Raw genomic sequence first — 22,842 nt, forward strand, 5'->3', positions numbered from 1 at the left:
ATATACTAGTTATTACTGTCTAACTTTTGTTAGCACAATAAGGCAGTGGAGGTGAAAAAAATTACATAAAAAGCATGCAGCCAGAGTTTCCTGCCAAGGAGCAGGGCACTGAATTCATGACATTTAGTTTCTGTGCCCAAGAGCTACCGCCTGTGGTTCTACTGAAAGAGAATACTGATCAGCCCAAGGAATATTAGATTCTTGAGAATTGCACATCATGGAATTGAAGAAAATGAGAAATTGGAGCAAGAATATCTGTGAATTACTTTTTCTTCCTTTCCTTTTCTCCTTTTTTAATGAAAGAAATTTTACTGTGGGTCAGGAAGCTGTCACATGTAAAATAGTCAGAGGTAAGAAAGGTAGCTTCTGGTGAGCAGCATCCATTTGGACGGTTCGTTACCACAAAGAAAAAAAGTACAACATAAGAGCTAACCATAAGGAAAAGTGAAAGAAAATATTGGTAAGTGATAAAAAGAATTATTAAGGAGGAACAAATGCATGTATACATGGCTCTGTTACTTAAAAAAAAACATATATCTGTCAAAGCACTTCAGGGATGTTGTGGATAAGCAGTATCTTGAACATGACTTTTTTTGTACATAATATTTTAAATGAAACAAAAATCTGGGAAAAATGTAGCAAGTGCAGCTTTTTAACTATGCAGTATGTTAATGTGTCAGATGGATTGTACAGTTCAACAGCTTGAGGGAATGGTAGTATTTTAATAATATTACATGTTAACCTGGACTTTATAAGTAATCTCTGTTTACCTGCAAGATGTTATTAGCTTACATACATGAAATGTAACTTCTATAGATACTTTTCCCCACTTGTTTTAAAAAATTTTTATTGGCAAAGTAGCATTAAAATAGCATTAAGCAGAGAAATTAGATTAGGTTTTGTGGAGGGGGAGGATGTTGCTTATTGATGACAAAAACAGGTGATAGTGGATTTGTCATGGTTGAATATAGGTTCTAGTAATTCCTTATCATTTGATATTTTTAAATCATGAGAGTTGAAAAGCCAATGTTGTCTCAAATCTCTTAATATTTGCAAGTGAAATGCAGCAATAATGCAGTATCTTGGACGTATATGCACAGTTCTGATCCTTTCTCTTTGATTGTTCTAGAAGCCATTTCACACACATTATGAAAGAAAGGCCAGTGGCACTGATGAAGAATCTGAAATACAGAAAGATTGTCTGTGATTTGCTGTAAGCTATACTTATTTAGGTTTCTCGTGAAGGGTGTATTCCAAAATCTACATGTTTTTACTCTACTTTAGTGTTTTTCCTTTTCTCCCCAATTAATTTCTGTCTATACATAAACCATCTACATTGATCGGCTTGAAAATACCTTAATCCAATGTTCCTGGGGAGATGACTATGTTGGCTGCTACACCATATCTCTCAACAGCATTTTCTCTAAAACTGATGTAGGTCTTGTCCACTACCATGAATTATGCATAACTGGCAGGCTATTTGTGGGCACAGAAAAAATGTGACACTTTAGATTAAAATTAAATATCGAGTAGGCTTTCTCCTAGTGACATGAATTAAACAAAGATGCTTCTTTTTCACCAATGGAGTATGAAGGCCTCCAGTTGTGAGTGTTTGCCCAAGGGAATTTTATTGTTACAACATGGTGCAGAACGTTGACTACATAATGCACGGCTCAGCACTCTGCTGCTAGTTGGTTTCACAAGGAAGTCCCAGCAGTTTTCAGAAATGACTCGGTAATTAGGATCTTTGGGGAGACTTTCCTGCCTTTTTCACATATCCCTACTGCCTGTGGCTGGATGGTGCCTAGACTTAAACCACAAGCTGTCATTAGGGGCAGACCTGAAACAAATCACAGTAATGATGGCAACCACAAATCTCCGACTAAAATTCCCCAGACGAAGCCTTTTCCTTTTCCTTATCCAGGAAACTTCAGTAAGCAGGCACACTACAGAAGAAGAGCTTATTGAGTGAACATGTTGGAAAAGCTAAAAGCCACTTTGATAGGCCAGATGAGGGAAGAAAAGAAATTCGATAGCCACTGAACAAACTAACAAATCTGCTCAGAAAAATCTTAACTCCAAATTTAATTTTCATTTGTTGGTTTATTTCCTTATTAGTTTCTTTTTTCTTCTTTTTAGTAATACACTGGAAGATAATTACAATATAGTCTGTACTTTTAAAGCAAAATAAAGGAAGCACTAAGAGAGAGGTTATTTTAGGATATGTCTATTGTGAACTTAACTCCCCTAAACTGACCCAGTCTTTTCAAGACGCTGGATTAGAATATTTTACCTCCTTCTCATGATACTGTAGCTGACATTAAGCCTGAGACTTGGCTAGGGATAAAATAAGTCCATTCTGTTGTAGGGTGTGTAACTGAGTGTGTACTTCTCAGCTACCCAGAGGTTCCCTTTCATATGTACACGTGTGTGTGTATACGTGTGTGTATATGTGTGTGTATATGTGTGTGTATATATTTGTGTGTATACGTGTGGGTATGTCTGTGTATATATGTATATACAGATACACACATATATAGGACCACTGTCTGATGATGTTTCAGTGCCCCCTGAGGGCTTCTAAGAGTAATAAATGCAAACAAGAATTCGGCTTCATATGAAATAATTCACTATACAGGAGCAAAGCTGGATGTGTGACTCAAAGGATCTCTGAAGTCAAGATTAACTGCCAGTCATCAGGAAACCCAAAGTCATTTAAAGTAAGAGGTGCCACAAGCCAGAAGATAGAAGCCATAAACACATACAATATTAATAAAGCAATTACAGTAAGTGGTAGAACATTCTGCCTTGCAAATCTCTTGCCACTTCAAGAAACATCTGTCTCCGCCAGCAGAAATTACTGTTAAAAAAGCCAAACCAAACCACACAAGCTGTGCTTTGTGTTTTAGTTTTGCATTCAGTATCTTGATCAGTTAGTCTGCTGCCAAAGCTTCAATACCAATTTCATAGCCTATTCCCTGGGTTGGTTTTTCAACCAATGTAGCCAATTGTGCTTATAGTAGGCAGAGGAGCAATTAGCTAATCCACTGCGTTGTGCAAACGGTCTGAATCCAATCACACATAATATCTCCAGAGGGTGAGTAAGAAATTCAAGTGACCAGATGAATCCTTGTTTAATAGAAACTAGCTTGAGCCTTAGCCAACCCAGTTCTTGAAAGTTGTTGGTTCCTTATTTTTACAAAAGTAAAATTTTATGTTTATTTACACTGCACAGGTAAGTTACTTTGTTACTGATCAATAAAATCCAGACCTGGCTGGGAGAGGGGGGAATCCTGGAGACCGATGAACACCCACTGTGAAATATTTTATCCTGGAATAGCACCTGGTTTCTTAAAGAATAATTGAGAAGAAAGGAACCATATCCATAAGTAATTATTGAGCTCAAATGGGCTCTTCCATTAAAAAAGAAACAACAACAAAACCATGTGATTCAAGAAAAGAGGGAATAAAGATTTGTTTGAATCCAGAAGAAAAGTAGAAGAAGGTAATGAGGCTGGGTGCAGTGGGTCAGGCCTGTAATTTCAGCACTTTGGGAGGCCTAGGTGGGAGGATCGCTTGAGGCCAGGAGTTGGAGATCAGCCTGGGCAACATAGCAAGACTCTGTCTCTACAAAAAATGTGAAAAATTAGCTGGGCATGGTTGTGGGTGCTTGTAGTCCCAGCTACTTGGAAGGTTGAGAAAGGAGGATCGCTTGAGCCCAAGAGTTCAAGGCTGCAGTGAACTATGATCACACCACTGCATTTCAGGCTGGGCAGCAGATTGAGCCCCTGTGCCTGTGTCTATCAAAAAAGAAAAAAAGAAGAAGAAGGTAATTGTGGTTTCTTAAATAGAAGTTTACAACAGAAGATACAATTTCAAAGATCTACTCACTTGGAACTGTGAATAATTGGGTTAAAGAACTAACCACTCAAATATTTGTTAGAAATCCTCAGGGGTCTACTTAGATTTCTTTTTCAAACTTACCACAAAATTCTGATTTAATTAATCACCAAGTGTCACTTCTTGATCTACATCTCCTAAAATAGGCTGCCTCTTTTTATCCATCTTCCCACTAACTTGTTCAGGTCATCTTCATTTTTACCAATACTATATACAATGGTCTGCTGAATGAACTTCCTACCTCTGGGGTCTTTCTCCTTCGATCTTTTCCCCAGATTGGTACCAGAAAGATCTTTCTAAAGTTCAGACCTAATGTGTTATTTCCCATTGAAGTCCCCTCAATGGCCCCTTATCAGCTACTGAACAAAGCTCAAGCTCTTCAGTTGGCCTGCAAAGCCCATTGTCTAAGTTTACACCTTCCCGTGTCATGATTCCCCACATAAGGATCCTTTACTTCTAGACCTCACAGTTTCCAAAATACGCTGCTCTTTGGGGTCTGGCAAAGCATTCTTCTTTGGCAGCCATTCCTTTGCCCTTCACTTTTGTCCACCAGGCCAATCACTTCTTATCCTCTTCTGTCCAGCCTATTAGGTAACCTAGGGCAAACATGTTGGTCACATCTCTGTGTGTGCACCTGCTTTAGAGCACCATTCTCAGTATATAAAAAGCACAGCATAACGAAGTGGAAAGAATGAAGCTTTGGAACCAAACTTTGATGTAAATCTTAGCTTATAACCTTCTTTCTATGGCAAGTTATCATACTGTTTCCCATTTGTTAAATAGGAATGTGAATGCCCAAGTTTTGTGAGATTAGCAATAACATATATGAAACCCTCCACGCTGAACTTGACTCATAGTCATTGCTCAACATGATAGCCATAGTATAGGATATTATAACTGCTTCTTTAACCTATTGATTACACTTAGGCTATGACCTGCTTGAAAATAGATGCTATCTCTTTTCATTTTTTGTTTGTTGTTCATCTTTCTGGCGTAGTACCTGTCAAAGCACCTGACATACAGAAAGTGTACAATAAAAAAATGCTCAAAGGATTAGGAAATGAATAAAGGATACATGAGTGATGAAATCTCTAAATTTTAGAACATTTGGGAATTTGTGCTATAGTGGGACTAGAAATAGTGACATCGAGACTGGCTACGAATCTCAAGCACATTTAAAACATCATCGTGTTTTCTGGTTCTGTAGCTTTCTTGTGCTGACAAATGAGCATATCTGGTAGCTGCGTGTTTTCTGAAAGGAAACGCTACTAACAACCTGAAATTAAAGCTTCCTGTGTAGCACGGTCCAGCATTATCTTCCCTTTTTTCTCTAGTGTGAAAATTGCATCTCTGATACCTAAATAGTTTTACATGTTCCCATTTGGGTGGAGCATAGAGTGTGAATCAGGAAGGGGAAAGAGATGGAGATGAGGGGTCAAGTAGAGGTGAGACCAAAGAGCACCTTGAACTCCACATTTATAACTTGGACATGACCCCATAGGGGACTTATTAGTGGGTTTAACCAGGGAGATGAGAGAACTAGAGGTCTGCTATAGATACTTTGTATACAGCTTACTAGCATAGGGTGATTCTGAAGAAAGAAAATCTAAAGAAGGACATGAGTTAGGAGGCAGCTGAATAATAACCATGGTGACAAGGACATGAACTAAGGCAGTAGCCAGGGCCAGCTGCAGGGTGTGTGAACTGTGCAGTGACACAGGGCCCTACCTTTAGAGGGCTCTGGTGTTTGGTTTAATGCTCTCTTGTCATTGTCTTGAAATTCTTAATAATTTTTAAAAAAGAGGCCCATATTTTCATTTTGCAGTTGGCTCTGCAAATTATGTAACTGGTTCTGGCAGAGATAGTAGGAGAAAAGTCATGACAGATTACAAAGATGTGCGTCCTGCTCCTCTTTGCTTTCCCATGTATGTGACTTCCTTGGTGCCCAGGGGCAACTCCCTGCCTGATCTGGGTGGTGTAGGGTGTTAAGGTGAAAGGAGTGGAGATTTAAGAATTTTATTAATTTAAAAGTAGAAAATTAATCTTTAGTCTTTGTACTTCAATAAAGAAGTTTTGACATCTTATCCAGGCAGTAGAAAGTCAGAATTTATTGAGAGAGAAAAGGATAATTTGCAGTTTTTTTTTTTCAATGGTTAAAATATAAATTTTATTCTATACCTAAAGTAGGGGCAATATCACACAAAGGAAATGAGTAGCCCCAAACCAGTTTCTTCTAGTCGGAGGGATTTTGTGGCAGCCAAACATCAGAGGGGGCCTGAATGGGAGAGTGGCCTCCTGGCTCTGAGTTTTCCATCCTGGGCGAAAGCTCATAGGCAGCAGAATGACACAGGAGCAAAAACGACCATGAGAGCCTGCATTATCAGCATCTCAGCAGCTGCCGGTGTTTCCAGAAGATGGGTGCCTGCTTATTCCCCATGGCCCACCCCACCCAATCTCCTAAACTGATGTAGTCATTGTGACTTTGGAGCACAAGAAAGGAAGTCCCAGTACCATTCGAGGTTGAATTTCCGGACAGCCTGCTGTCAAATGTGTGCTTGGAGTCAAATTTAAGTTAATTAAAGAAAATAAAGAGTAGTAATTATTGACACCTAAATATGAGATTGCAGAATTATACCTGCTGCATATACATAACACCTGTTTAGCACTAAAGAAATAGAAAATATTAAGATACAGTCTTATTTCCAAGAAAGTTATTTCCTCATGGGAGTAGTTTAAAGTGTTATCAAATTGCAGCATTAGATTCATTCTTTATGTATAAATTTAACAGACCTTTACTTTATTAGGAATTATACAATTACAATATATGCAAACAGTTACATACTGTTAAAACTGGTACTTTTTGCATTTCTTAACTGCCATCATACAGGGTTTAGTACTATAGTGCTTTATTACACCTTTCTAGCAAGGTCTTTATTATAACGTTTCCTATAACCGTTTTGTACTTAAGAATATTTGTTATCATGGAATCATAAAACAAACTAATAACTATAAGCATAAATGTTTATTTCCATCACCCTTATTAGTATGCTTATATTAGGAAGTGCCAGGATCCTGGAATTGCCAGTGGTGTGTAATATGCAAGAACATCATCTCTTGCTGCAGAACGTATGGACCAATCCCTTTTTTGAATTAACTATATGTGCTTTTTCAAAACTCTGTATACAGAATTACAATAGCGATGGCCCTCTGTCCTGATGTTTCCAGCTACCCACTTGCTTTGAATGGTGCATTTCTTACAGACAATTAGAAGAGTGGTCTGAGTGGGCTGTTTTTTGATAACTGGTCTATGACTCTTGGATTTGCATGAGAACCTTTTAGCAGTTATTTTCTTTTGCTTATCTGTAACTGCCCCATTGGCCTACAAGCATTTAGATTCGTTTTTAAATTTTTACCTTATTTACCTGATTATTGGAACAGAGTATGTCTACTTTAAACAATATGAATTGCAAAACTCTGTAATGAAGAGAAAAAACTTCATTACAGATTTTTTGGTCTGATTTAGTTTAGCTATTTTCCCTGCAGTCATAAATACTTTCAGTAAGGGTATAGTCCATGCCAGGAATTCCTTTACAAGCTTCATATTTATGTAGATTTTATATTCTTGTGAATTTTGTAATTTTCCACATTTTCTTACGAGGAAATGTTCAGAGTGATTAAATACCTTTCCTAAAGACACACAGGTAATAAAGGGCAGAGGTAGGATTTGAACCTGGCTCTATTGAATTCTGCATTCTTAATCAGGATATAATAGTGCTTTAGTGTAAGTTTAAGTCGTACATATGTTTTATTATGCTGTCTGGGCTTTTTGTTTAATATTACAACATAAATAATTCTACCTATCATGAAACATTTTGATAAATATCCTTATTAACTGTGAATCATTTGTTTCGTGGGTTTTTGTAAGTGATTTAATTTCTTTATTAAGTCTTTACCCCATTCCCGAAATAGGTCTAGTGTTGCAAGCTTTGAGGTATTAGTTTCGTATAGTAATCTCAAGTTACATATTTCTCTGATTTACTGGAACACCACTAGTTACTATGTTAAACTTTAGCATAGACTTTTCCATGCATGCTAATTTCAGAAACAGGAAAAACACATTTTATGAAGAAATAAATATAGGAATCACAAATGTTTTAGTCAGTGAGGAATATGCAAGCCGTATTTTTGTGTTCCTTGGTAATTCCAGCACATCGCACCTACAACAGATAGGCTAATTCTCAAACTATGTGGTTACAGCTGCAGGTCTCTTAGAATCATTCGGATACTGTGTCCGGAATTGGTGGGTTCTTGGTCTCGCTGACTTCAAGAACGAAGCGGCTGACCCTCGCGGTGAGTGCTACAGTACTTTAGTGTGTGTCCAGAGTTCGTTCCTTCTTTCCGGTGGCTTCGTGGTCTCGCTGGCTTCAGGAGTGAAGCCGCAGACCTTTACCGTGTTACAGCTCATAAAAACTACACTGACCCAAAAAAAACAGCAGCAGCAAGATTTGTTGCACAGAAAAATAACAAACCTTTCACATAAAGCAAAACAAAGACAGCAGGTTGTTGCTGCTGCCTGGAGCAGGCTGCTTTTATTCCCTTATCTGACCCCCCCCCCCCCCCCCATCCTGCTGACTGGTCCATTTTACAGAGAGCTGATTGGTCTATTTTACAGAGAACTGATTGGTCCGTTTTGACAGAGTGCTGATTGGTGCGTTTACAATCCTTGAGCTAGACACAGAGTGCTAGACAGAAAAGTTCTCCGAGTCCCCGCTAGGTTAGCTAGATACAGAGTACTAATTGGTGTATTTACAAACCCTGAACTAGACACGGAGTGCTGATTGGTGCCTTTAGGATCCCTTAGCTAGACATAAAAGTTCCCCAAGTCCCCACCAGACTCAGGAGCCCAGCTCGCCTCACCGAGTGGATCCCTTGCCGGGGCTGCAGGCGGAGCTGCCCGCCAGTCCCAAGCCGCTCCTGCACTCCTCAGCCCTTGGGCGGTCAATAGGACGGGGCATCACGGAGCAGAGGGCGGCGCCCGTTGGGGAGGCTTGGGCCGCGCGGAAGCCCACGGCGGAGGCGGGTGGTGGAGTATGGCAGGCTGCAGGTCGTGAGCCCTACCACCCGGGGAGGCAGCTGAGGCCCGGTAAGAATTCCAGCGCAGTGCCGGCCGGGTGCTAAAGCTTTGACTGCCCTGGGCCGGCAGCTCTGTGTGCGGGGCCCGCCAAGCCCGCGCCTGCGCCTGCGCCCGCCGGAACTCGCGCTGGCCCGCGAGCGCTGCCCGCAGCGGGGTTCCAGCCCGCGCCTCTCCTTCCATACCTCCCTGCGAGCAGAGGGAGGAGGCTCCGGCCTCGGCCAGTCTAGAGAGGGGCTCCCACAGTGCTGTGGCGGGCTACAGGGCTCCTCAAGCACGGCCAGGGTGGGCACGGAGGCCGAGGGGGCGCAGAGAGCGAGGGCTGCTAGCACGTTGCCACCTCTCAATACTATAGCCAATCATTCCTTGATTTTAAAGCTCTCATCTCTTTGGGTTTGAAAAGCTGAAAGACTGTGTGCTACCGTCCAGGTATTTCAGTCGCTTACAACTGGGGAGAAGTTGGGGTTCAGTGGATGGAATATCGGGGAGACAGGGCAGTTGAATCCCTTCAACATACTTCACTGCCATGGAGCAAGATACGTGAAAGAAGTGTAGGGATATAACAATAATTAAGACTTTGTTTTCACGTTTTAACTTTTGTCATAGTTTTCAATTCTTCGTGTATTTCATAGTGAAATATCTCATGTGGAAAGAAACAAGACTGAGAATATATCTAAGATTGAAAACATGAAAAGTAGAATGTGACAGGTGTGTGGTTTTTCAAACATTTTGTACATATGTATTGTGAATATATCATTAAAGTGGATAGAGTAAGAGAGAGGTAAAGAAAAATGAATTCGTTTTTAATTTTTAATAATTTAAGCATAATGAAAATAACTAGGAAGTATTGTTCCATCAAACGTAGTCTATGGAGAAGTATTTAATACCTAACAGTTAAATGAAATGTAAATCAGTATTTTTAAGAAAGGCTCCCGAAACATTTTTGAAGGTATGGGTTGCTTATCATAGGTATGTGCATTTTTTAATGTCAGAAAAAAATCTTTCCACAGACTTAAATTATCGAGAAGAGGTTTCTTTTTTCAAGGCAGAGTTGCTTAAAATGGATTGGATGATTTCCACGACTTTCAAAATAAGTTCTGATCTGGCTTGAGACATTTATACATATTTTTCAAAAACAAGACACTTTTGGGAAAATTAAATAAGATCAGAAGATGAGGCTTTCTGAGCAAGAAATGGGTTTTACAAATTAACTATTAAAAAGGCTACTTACTATGAATTCATCCCAATGAAATCCAAAAAGGTATTTTTTCTTTTTTGGTGGAAACGGAAAAGTTAATTGTGAAATTTACATATGAATGAAAAGCACCGATAATAGACAGTACTACCCTACAAAAGAATAATGTTGGAGGACTCATGCTATCTGACTTTAATACTCTAAAATGATAGTAATCAAAACAATATAGCATGAGTAGGCAAGTAGAGGGTTGGAACAAAATATATGCCATCACTTAATTTTCAACACAAGGTAAACAGTCAACAATTTTTCAGTCAGTGCAGTTTAATGGAGAAAGAAGTTTTTCTTTCGACAAATAGAGCCATAGCAACTACACAAATGTGGAGAAAAAAAAATGAACTTTAATTCTTACAGCATATGCAAAACTCAATTTAGGATAGATCATAGGCTTAAATCTAAAAGCTAGAACTATAGAGCTTCTGAAGGAAAATACAATATTTTTGCAGCTTTAAGTTTGGGTAGATTGCTCAGAGGGGACACAAAAAGCACTAAATTAATAAAGGAAAGAGTTAAAAATTTGACTGTACCTGAATTAAACTTGCATTGATCGAAAGACTGTAGAAAATGAAAAGTGGGCTGGGCGCGGTGGCTCACACTTGTAATTGCAGCACTTTGGAAGGCCCAGGGGTTTGGATCACTTGAGGTCAGGAGTTAGAGACTTGCTTGGCCAACATGGTGAAACCCCATCTCTACTAAAAATACGAAAAATTAACCGGGTGTACTGGTGGAAATCTGTAACCCCAGCTACTTGGCAGGCTGAGGTAGGAGAATCACTTGAACCTGGGAGGTGGAGGTTGTAGTGAGCTGAGATTGTGCCACTGCACTCCAGCTTGGGCAACACAGTGAGACTCTATCTCAAAAAAGAAAAGAAAAAAGAGAAAATGAAAAGTGAAGTCACAGATTGAGAGAGAAAGTATTTGAAATATATCTGACAAATGATTTATCTCTCCTAAAAATGATATAAATAACTCCTGAAAATAAATTTAAAAGAAGAAAAATAGCCCAATTTTTAAATGGGCAAAAGACAGATACTTTTTTCTAAAGGAAGATCCCTAAATGGCCAAGTTCATGAAAAGAAGCTCAACATCAGTTGTTATCAGGGAATTGAAATTTGAAGCCCAAATGAGGTACCCCTACACACACACTACAAAGGCTAAAATTTTAGGATAGACAATGACAGTACCCAGTGCTGCTGAGGATGTGAAGAAACTGGAACTCTCATACATATGGTGGAAACAGTAAAACTGTTCAACCACTGTATGGGGTTGAATAGTGTCCCCCAACTTCATGTCTAACTGGAACCTCAGAATGTGACCTTATTTGAAAATGGAATATTTGCAGGTGTAATCTAGTTATAATGAGGTCATGCTGGTTTAGCATGGGTCCTAACTCAAATGATTGGTGTCCTTATTAGAGGATGGAAATTGATACACAGAGACACAGAGGAGACATATAGGGAAGAGACCAAGTGAAGACAGATGAGCTTGAGGCAGAGATTGCAATTATGCTGCCACAAACCAAGGAATGCCAAGGGTTGCTGGCAACCACCACAAGTTGGAAGGGGCAAGGAAGGATTCTTTCCTAGAGTTGTCAGAGGGAGGGTGGCTCTGAGAACACCTTGATACTGGACTCCTGGACTCCTGAACTGAGAGAATAAATTTCTCTTGTTCTGATACACCCAGTTTTTGATATTTTGTTATGGAATTCCTAGGAAAGGAATACCACCACTTTGAAAAATGTTGGCAGTGTCTTGTAATATTAAGCACCTACAACTTCCCTATGACCCAGCAATTCCACTTTTCGATATTCACCTAAATAAATGAAAGCATATATCCAATAAATACGTATATAAGAATGTCTATGGCAGCTTTAGTGACAATAATCAAAACTGGAAACATTTTAAGTGTCTATGAAGAAAATTAATAAAAAAGTATGTTCATATAGTTGAACACTATTCAGCAATAAAAGAATAAGCTGCAAATGCACTCTGCAGTGTGGATGAACATGAAAAATATATTGGGCAAAAGAAGCCAGACACAAAAAAACGCATATATACTGTTTGAGTCCATTTACATGAAGGTCAAAGTCAGGTAGAAGTGTTCTCAGATAATAGAAACCAGTGAGGGCAGGGACTGGCCTGAGAGGTCATAAGGAAACATTCTTATGCATTGGAAAAGTTATGTGTCTTGATTGTGGCAGTGTTTTACATTAGTGTATACACATTTGTCAAAACTCACTGGATTATTTCCTTAAATGAATACATTTTATTAAATGTAAATTATATCTCGATAAAATTGTTTATAAGAAAACATAAACCTTGGAGCATGTCGTCATATATAATGCTTGCCTCAATCAAAAAGAAAAGAAAAACCCACTTTAAAGATTCAATTAAAACTTTTATCCCCATTCCCTTTCTTTTTTCTTTATTTTTTTAGATAGGGTCTCTCTGTCACCCACCCAGGCTGGAGTGCAGTAGCGTGGTCATGTCTCTCTGCAACCTCGACCTCCTGGGCTCAAGTGATCCTCCCTTCTCAGCCTCTGGAGGAACAGCTGGGACTACAGGTACACCCCACCATGCCGGGCTACTCTTTCCATTTTTTGAAACTGCATTAGTTATCTACTTTCTAAACTCATTTTTAATTCTTAACAGGTAAGTGATTATAATGTAACTTATTTTTGTTCTCCAACTTTTCCAATCTGCGCTGAACGTAGTAATCGCCTGTAATTGTCTACTTCTTTTGTATATGTTGGCAAAGGCTTAGATTTCAATTTCCCTAGCTGAGGGGATTCTAATGACTTAGGACACCATTTGCTCTTTTGACTATTTTGCTTAGGAAGGATAGGTCACTTGCAGGAGCCAATGAAGGGCAAAATAATAACTATCCTTAACTACAGATACACAATTTAAACAGCTTTCAAAATGTTCTTTTTGAGAAAAAACAAAAACAAAAAAAAAAACAAAAAAAAAACGGGAGGCGTACACAGAATTTGGCCTGTCACAGAACAAAGAAAATACCAGCTTCAGGTGGGGAGTACCCCAGTTCCGTTCTGACAGCTTCTTGGCAACTGTTAATATGTATCAAGCTTGACTGGATGGGAAGGAGAGAGGACCGGAGGGGAAACAGCAGAAGAATGGGGGCCGAAGAGGGGAGAGAGGGACGTGGAGGAGCCCAGGGATCCACACTGCTCAGCTGCTTCTGGGTTTACGGTGCAGCGCGAGCGCCATCATGTGGTCATCTCTGTGACTTAGTGTAAGAAAGGCTTTTTTCCCCACCACTCCATTTAAAGAATGCAAAAATAAACCAAAATCGTTCATGGGGCATGAGAAACCTTGAGAAGGATATTACCCTACAGTTGTTTTTTCATCGAAAAGTTGAAGAGATTTCTGACATCTCAATTAGTAACGCATCTGGAATGTTTGCTCTCCAGGTACCTATTATTCGTTCCTTCACTCATCAAATATTTATTGAACGCTATCTGCCAGACATTATATAAGCAGGAGAAAGGCAGGCGTGGTGGTCTAGTGGGGCAGACAGACATGTGAACAAATGGTTACCGCAGTCTGATAAATATTCTAATGCAGGAATGAAAGGAACATCTGGGAGCTAAATGAGAGCATTTAATATTTGACAAAGATGCTCGGTGCTATAAGCTAATTGTTGCATTGAAAACCTGTGTTGATCCTATTACTTGTGTCACTTGTCCATAACCTCTTTAAAATCTGGCTAAAATTAGTAATTGGTTGATTGATTCAAATTATTTATTGAGAGCCAATTATGTGCCAGGTACTACTGCTGTATCACTATTACTTGTATCACTTTTGTCAATAACCTATTTAAAAATCTGGCCAAAATTATTGATTCATTGATTCAGATTATTGATTGAGAGCCAATTATGTGGTAGGTACTACTGTTGGTGCCAGGGGATACAGATGAAGATAGGAAAGACAGAAAACATTTCTTCTTTTGTTAAGCTTAACTTCCATGTGTGGAAAGTGAACCATCAAGAAAAAATGTTTTATGTCCACTTGTGATACAAAAGCCATTTTCTTGTTTATTGCCTGTTTATCTATGTCATTATTTCCTGCTTTCCATCTATAGTCTTCATTCCTCAGTTTTTCAAATGTAAGCAGTTGTTTCAAACTATTTCAGGTTACACTGAGAGTTTAAACAAGCATAGCTTTCTTAATGGCTTTGGAAAATTTACTTAATATTGTATTGCTCAGAGCGGCACCAGGGTTTTAGTTAGTAGTTAAGCTGTGAAGTGGGAATTTGGGAGGAGATTTCTAATCCTGGTCCTGTTACTGTTTCATGTGTCTGGTTTACCTCCCAATATCAGCTTTTCCTGGCCACTTCAGGGTCATGCATATAATAAATATTAGGGCCGGGCATGGTGGCTCATGCCTATAATCCCAGCACTTTGGGTGGCCAAGGTGGGGCGGATCACGAGGTCAGGAGTTTGAGACCAGCCTGACCAGCCTCATGAAACCCTGTCTCTAGTAAAAATACAAAAAAATCAGCCAGGCATGGTGGCATGTGCCTGTGGTCCCAGCTGCTCAGGAGGCTGAGGCAGGAGAATTGCTTGAACCCAGCAGGCAGGGGTTGCAGTGAGCCGAGATCATGCCACTGCACTGCAGCCTGGGCGACAGAGTGAGACTCCATCTCAAAAATAAATAAATAAATAAGAACAATCTCGGATAATTTTAGACTCAAAACAGCAGAGATTAGGAAGCTGGCAGAACACTTGTGTTCATACCCAGCCCCTAGGCCTCAGCGGTTGCAGTATTCAGGGAGAGCAGCAGCCTCCCTCCCTGAAGTCCCACGTGGAGATGGCTCTGCTCCAACAGTGAGGTGCCAGAATGGGGAAAAGGAACTCCTCTAATGACATAAAATAAGTGAAAATTTATATGATCAGATGAGCTCACTAACAAGCTGGAAAAAAAAATGTGATCTTTATGAGCAGAGCGTATTTGTTAACAATGACTGGGGAAATAAACCTGCTTTATGGCTGTGTTCTCAAGTAGTTGAGACTCTTCACTAAAGTATCCTTGTCTCATCTTGTGTTAGGTTGTTCACTTCCATTGCTCACACGCGCTCAGCCCACACAGTTGGTGTTTATAATGGAGTCATATACCACTGCTAAAAAATTCAGAAAGTTCTCCTTCAATTCTGCTTGTGCCAAATCACTGTGGCCTAGAAGTCAAGGAGGAGGGGGGCCTAGGAAGCCCGGAGTTTTCCATTACTTTCCCTACGAAAGCAAACCACAACCCAACGCCCATGCCAGTAAGCATATCGGCTTCCGATTCAGCGTCTTCGGAAGATTCTTTTCACTTCAGCTGACATTTGCAGGGAGAATTATATTAAACTGAAGCTAATAAGACCATGTGTTACTTCATATAAAATATAATTGTAAATACAATCCTTGGCAACTAATTCTTTTACCTCCAGGTGTCTCGACTGTTAAGCACCAAACTATCTTTGTTTTCTTTATGAATTTAAAGGAAAATGTCTTTATAGTCACAGTACCATTTTGAGAGAAAAGAAAAAATATCTTTCTTTAAAACAAACAAACGAACAAAGCTTGTGGTCAATAATTGAAATTATTCTCTGCCTAAATTGCTCTGTTTACATGACCTAAAAAAATTAGAACTTTCATAAACATGATGACAAAATTAAAATGTTATTTTCTGCCAGGCGCAGTGGCCTGTAATCCCAGTGGCCTGTAATCGCAGTGGCCTGTAATCCCAGCACTTTGGGAGCCTGAGGTGGGAGGATTGCCTGAGGTCAGGGGTTCAAGACCAGCCTAGCCAACACAGTAAAACCCTGACTCTAATAAAAAACAAAAATTAGCTAGGTGTGGTGGTGGGAACCTGTAATCCCAGCTACTGATGCAGGAGAATCGCTTGAACTCAGGAGGCAGAGGTTGCAGTGAGCTGAGATTGTACCACTGAACTGCAGCCTGGGCAACAGAGTAAGACCCTGTCTGAATAAAATAAAATGTTAATTTATTCTATGTACCTCTGACTCAGACCTTTAAAGACATAAATCTAACCTATTTGTAGATAGAATAGAATGGTTAACATTTCATCAGAATTTTAAACAGATGTTATTGGTCATTATTAAGACAAGTTCTATAAAACATACTAAATCCTCTTTTAAAATGCATATGTAAATATTCTTCAGATATGAAAAATCATGAAAAAGTGTGTCTTATAATTTTATTTTTCAAGTTTTTGGACGTAAGATATATGAACTGAGCATTTTTCCATTTGCAAAGAGAAACGACTTAGTTTTTATCTGAGCATGTCTCTTTAGGGTAGTAACTGTTTCCAGAAAACCGTCACCCGTAGAAGCAGCGAAGCATCCTCCCTAAACAGCAGAACAGGATGTACTATGAAATAATCCCTTCCTTTGTGAGAGCCCACTTTGAGAGACAGGCTGGATTAACAGGCATGAATTTTTAAAGTAGCAGTTCATAAGCAGCTTCATTAAGTTGCACTAACAAGTTTTGAAGTTTTATTACACCAATAACTCTGGTGAACATTCCGATGCAAGATATATAAGCTTTTCTATTAAAATGGTTAATACTTTCATGACCATGTATTTTAGAGACTTACTTCTCTAAAATTTTCCCAAATCTATTCTTAAACCTAACCCTAACCCTAACTCTAACCCTAATCTTAACCCTAACTGTAATTTGTCTAAGCTGAGTCTGGTGAAAGTCGTAAAAAATGTGAACAGTTGAGAGAAAACCTTCAGGAATAAAGTGATATGACAGTCTCCTGTCATCCCTCTGAACCTCCAAGTTCATTTCAATTTAACAGATTTAAGTCTTAAATTGTCTTAAAATTATTTAAAAATCTAGATCTAGTATCTAGGCTACTTTAATGACCTAGTTGATCAACTATTACAAAGGAAACACAGTGATTTGGAAACAAGGCAAAGACACAGTGCATTGTCTTTCAGATACTCTTTTCCTGAAGTTGGATTTGAGAATCAAAATATAAACTCCATAGGAATAGGCATTATTTACTTATCCTTGTGGAGAATTAAAAAGGCTTATGTAATTCAACATAATTTTGAAAACACTGTGTGCCAGATACTCTTTTAAACACTTCCCGTCCACCTAGTTTTTAAACGCTTACAACAGTGTAATGAAATTGATATTATCATTAACCCCATTTTATAGAAGAGGAAACCAGAGGCTGGGCACGGTGTATCACGCCTGTAATCCCAGAACTTTGGGAGCCTGAAGCGGGTGGATCACTAGGTCAGGAGTTTGAAACCAGCCTGGCGAACATAGTGAAACCCTGTCTCTACTAAAAATACAAAAAAATTAGCCGGGTGTGATGGTAGGTGCGTGTAATCCCAGCTACTTGGGAGGCTGAGGCAAGGAGAATAGCTTGAACCTGGGAGGCAGAGGTTGCAGTGAGCCAAGATCGCGCCACTGCACTCCAGCCTGGGCAACAGTGTGAGACTCCATCTCAAAAAAAAAAAAAAAAAAAACAAAAAAACTAAGTCACAGAAAAGATAAGTAACTTTCACAGAGTCACACAGAGAGGAAGTGGTGGAGGCAGGACAGTCTTGTTTGGTACTTTTAACCTCAGTGATAAACTAATTGTCTATACAGTCTTCATCTCCCTTCAGCTTCGGCTGTCTGCAGAATGTCTCTTCCTGATTAACCCACCAGATACTCAAACTCAACTTGTTCCAGATGGAACTGAGAATCTGCTCTCAATCACCTGCTGCCTCCACCCTTAACTTTGACTGCCAACCCCATCTTTCCAATTCTGATAACAATACTGTCATGCTTGACTTTTTTTTCTTTCTTTTGAAACTGAGTCTTGCTCTGTCGCCCAAGCTGGAGTGCAATGGCGCGATCTCAGCTCACTGCAAGCTCCACCTCCCAGGTTCATGCCATTCTCCTGCCTCAGCCTCCCGAGTAGCTGGGACTGTAGGCGCCCACCACCACGCCCGGCTAATATTTTTTTTTTTTTTTTTTTTTTTTTAGTAGAGACGGAGTTTCACTGTGTTAGCCATGATGGCCACGATCTCCTGACCTCATGATCCGCCTGCCTCAGCCTCCCAAAGTGCTGGGATTACAGGCGTGAGCCACTGCGCCCAGCCCATGCTTGACTTTTCTTTACCTGTGAGTGCTTGGTATAAACTTCGCACTGCCTGTTTCCATATTCTAGCAGTTAAACAGCTTGAGCATCTCTCCCCTCTTTCCTTTTCCCACTGTTGTCTCTTAGACACTGCTCCACTGTCTCCCTTCTCCAGTTAATCCTAAACTACATTGGTACCCAACAAAGCTTACAAAAACATACTTCCCATGCCCTACTAAGAAAGCTTTAGTAGCTTCCTTATAAAATGAGTAATAAACTCCTAAAGTTTTCACTCTAGGCTATTCATTTCATAACCAAAATTTCGTTTCAATCCTTATTGCCATTTCATCCTCTGTCCTTGCCTGTCCTCAGTTTGCTTATTATAATGTTATTTAATTTTTTTGTAGTTGGTTTCGATTTATCACCTTAATACCAACCCACTGCTTCCAACTCAATATTTAGTATCTTTCCCATGTCCCAGATATCTGGCAATTCCTCTTGTTTGGCAAATTCTTCTTTAATAATCTTTCATATCTTCTCTTTGCTATTCATTTCCTTTGCTATTTTTGAGGTTCATACATTCTTGCTTAGGCTAGAGTAATACTTTCCCCACTACTCTGTGTTTTCTTTCCTTCGTTTACTCTGCATGATCACTGTCTGGGTAACACTATCAAAGCAGACACTTTTACCCTGTATGTTTCCTGTACGAAAATTAAAATGACTTCTTATTATTATAGATCAAACTCTAAACAGTCCACCATGTTGCACAATGACAGGAGGCTCCATTCTGGTTTTATTCTGTTGGAGTCTTCAGACTTCTTAGTTTGCCATGAACAGCATTTTGCAAACCAGTAGCAGAGATGTTATTAGAGTACAACTGGCCTCTCCTCGCGCATGACTCCCAACACAGACATACACCACCAACCCCAAAAAACAACCATCATGTTCAGGCATGTCGGAGAAGCATTGAGTTAAACAGGTTCTCCTTACTGAGGGACTTTCAAGCATCTCTAATAGCTAATGTGTATTATGAATCTCCAAATGGGAAATCTATGGAAAAGGTTCTTTTTATCTTGGTCACTTTTAGACATGTCCCTGGATGCCAGAGTTCTACAATGTAGACTTGAGGAAATCCTGCCCTACACATTCTCTGCCCAGCCATTGCCCCAGGTCAATGTCTGATGAGCTTTCTGATGCCAGCTCATTAGAAAGGTCTTCCCTCACCATCTTGGTTGAAGTGGCCGTCCCTCCCTGTGCCATCATCCTGTTTGATTTTCCTATAATGCTTATCACAATTTGATATGAAGATTTTTTTTCCATTACATGTTTGTTGCTTTTTTACTCTAGAATATAAAATCTAAAGGACTTGACATTCTATGTTGCTTTTTTTTTTTTACTATCTCGCCACCTATGATAGTATCTAATTCACATAATATGTTTTATTTTTATTTATTTACTTACCTGTTTTAAGGAATAGGAATAGGCTTGCTTGCAGCCACCTCCTCATTTCTCATCCTACATGAGTGCAGAGCTTATGTTACAAGGGCAAAATCAAAGTATCCACCTCTCTGAAGTTTACCCAGATGGCCTGACTCATCCTAGAGTAATAGTTCTTATTCTATTGAACTTCTATTAATATATTAATATCTAAACAACTCAAGTTATTTTGAATAATTAAAAATTTTTATAAAAATAGAAATGCTACCTTATTTACGCAACTATAATGTATCTGTCTTGTGGCCAGTGATGGTGCCATACTTTGATATTTTTTAGGATCTAGTAGAGAGGGCTTCTCTTAAAGTAGGTAAATAATAGATATTCCCCCTCTACTACCTCTAAGGATGCAGTGTGATGCTCACATGTGGAATCTCCATTCCAATAGGAGGAATAACCCAGACATTGCTTGAAGGAGATAGATAGCACATTGAATAGCAGGAGAATCTCAGAGACTTGCTTCTGGCTCTCTCATGCACACCATTTCCTGGATTTTACAGATATTTTCTAAGTCTCCCCTGTCAGCTATGTGGATCAGAAACGGAGGGAAAATTCTCCCTTGGGCCTACAGTTTTGAAAAGGAATTAGAAGAGTCTGATCAGTCATGTATGGAGGAAATACAGACCTTTCAAGGGAGCAAAGGAAAATTTGCCTCTTCTCAATTTACAGAAAGATATTTCGTACTTACACGGAAACTTTAAAAAATGTATGTACTATGCTGTTTAAGGGACATGTTCCCTTGCAAAATGCTTAATTTACATTATTTCAAGATGTTTCTACACATGTTATTTTATATCAACATGTAAATAAGACAGATGGAAAATACGGAAGACATAGTATGTATCTCTGATGGCCAAGAACTTTAACAACTCAAATAAAATATACATTGTGGATTGTACTTGGTGGAGATGTTATAAATTCTCCCCTTTAAAATCCTCTATTGCTTTAAAAGAAGTAGCTATAATTGGAAGGAGCAGGGGTGAAAAGGTATAATGAAGGAGTTAGGAAAAGAGGGGAGTTTAGAATAAAATAATAGAGTATGAATGAAAATGCTTGTGTCGTGTATACATTTGTCTTAAATTCAGCACAGACAGCAGAACCTCTCCAGCGCAAGGGCCTTGGGTTGAGATACTTCCTGTAGCAAATCGATAGCCATGCGCATTTTAATGTAAGTCACTTAAACATTAATCCATCTTTAAAATCACCATGGACATTCCATTTCTTATTTTTATTTCGAAATGAGATGTTCTTTGCTGAGACAGGTTGAAGCATTTGGTTTCCACCCAAATGATGTGGATTGAGACCATCTGGAGAATCTACCCTGATTTTTTTTTTTTTAATGGAAAGCCTGGATATCTTAGTGATTTATAACTTCCATGTATTTTAACACACTATCTAATTTTTTCCCCTGGTAGAATTTTATTTCATTTGGAACATTCTTGTGCTGACGTAATATGCCACATATGAAACTTTTCTAATGATAAAATCCAATGTATGTGCTGCATGTCAAGTCACGTAGCTGGAGGGGCATGATTTGGAGCCGACTTGGCTCCACCTGAGAGCCTGGATCCTCTGGAACGTACTCAGGGTGCTAGCTTCAGCCTGTCTCAGACCATTCTATCGGGGCCTCACCTGGGACCTTAAGATTAAGGCAACCCATTTATCTGCATGTCAGTAAATTAGCCCTCCCAGAGGAGGGTTCTGCAGGCTCTTGTGCTTTGAGATGCTCTGTGTAAAAAAGGGTTGGATTATCAAGTGCATGTGAGGAATTGCAGAACTCCAAATATCCATTCTAGAATTCACAAGGCATGTAAGCATAACACAGCTTTGAGAATTCCTGGAGCACCACAGAATTTGGGTCTGTTCTGTTCCCCTGGTTTTACTGACCTCATCTCCTTCATCTCTTTGTCATTGCTCCAGTCACACTGGCTTTCTTGGGATCCTTAGACACAGAAGGCTCTCTCTTCGGACACGTTCTTTTCTCAGCTTGAAACACTTCCCCTTCCCTCCTGGATAGAGACATAGTCCTCCTTCCCTCCTGGATAGAGACATAGGTCCCTCTCCCACCTCCTGAAGTCTTTTCTCAAGCGTCATCTTCTCAGGGAGACTTTCCCTGATTACCTTACATAAACTTGCAAATGACCACCTCCGTGCTCTCCCTGGTGACCCTTGCAGTTTTATTTTTCTCAAACACAATTATCACCATTGCTGCAAAAATGCTGCATTCACACAGAACCTCAAATCCCTTGGTGTGCAACAGTAAACATTTATTTAGCTCCAAGTGTGCAGTGCTTGTCTGATCTGTCCTGTGTCTGTGGCCAACTGGGGGTCTCTAGGCAGCTCCACTGATGTGGGCTAGGTTCATTTCCAGGTCTGTGGCTCCCCTGGCTGCTGGCTAATCTAGGCGGGTCCCAGTGAGGTGGGAGTCTTGGCTCTGTGGCATGTGTCTCTCAACCATCAGCAAACTAGCAAGGTGCCCCATTGGCTAAAGCAGGTGGCATGGCCAAGCACAGAGTCAGAATTCGGGCATGGTGACATGACACAGTCAAGGTGGGGATACAGAAAGACGCAAACGATTTGGTCAATTTCTACAAACTACAGTTCATACAATAATTTTTACTTTTTAAACAAATTAGTTTGTTTCCCTCTACTAGAATATAAGCTCCATGAGGACAGAAGTTTTATTCACTTTGTTAACCACTGTATCATCTTCTCCTAGAACAGTAGTATCCAGTGTGTACTAAGTATCCAATAAATATTTGTTGAATGAATAAATTAATACATAAAAATAATCCCATTTAACTTTAACATAGAATTATGTTTTTAGTTTTTGTGATTTCAATTTCTCTCTCTCTCTCTCAGTTTTTGTGATTTGAATCTCTCTCTCTCTCTTTTAGTTTTTGTGATTTGAATTTCTCTCTCTTTTTTAGTTTTTGTGATTTGAATTTCTCTCTCTCT

The 22,842-nt window shown here is 39.5% G+C and overlaps 1 pseudogene; it reads left to right on the forward strand.

Annotated features, from left to right (window-relative positions):
• Positions 1–1,861: 1,861 nt before the first annotated feature.
• The window catches only part of LOC111543241, a 26,186-nt pseudogene continuing 5,205 nt past the window's right edge, over positions 1,862–22,842 (forward strand).

This window comes from Piliocolobus tephrosceles, chromosome 14, assembly GCF_002776525.5.
Source record: "Piliocolobus tephrosceles isolate RC106 chromosome 14, ASM277652v3, whole genome shotgun sequence".
Lineage (NCBI taxonomy): Eukaryota > Metazoa > Chordata > Mammalia > Primates > Cercopithecidae > Piliocolobus > Piliocolobus tephrosceles.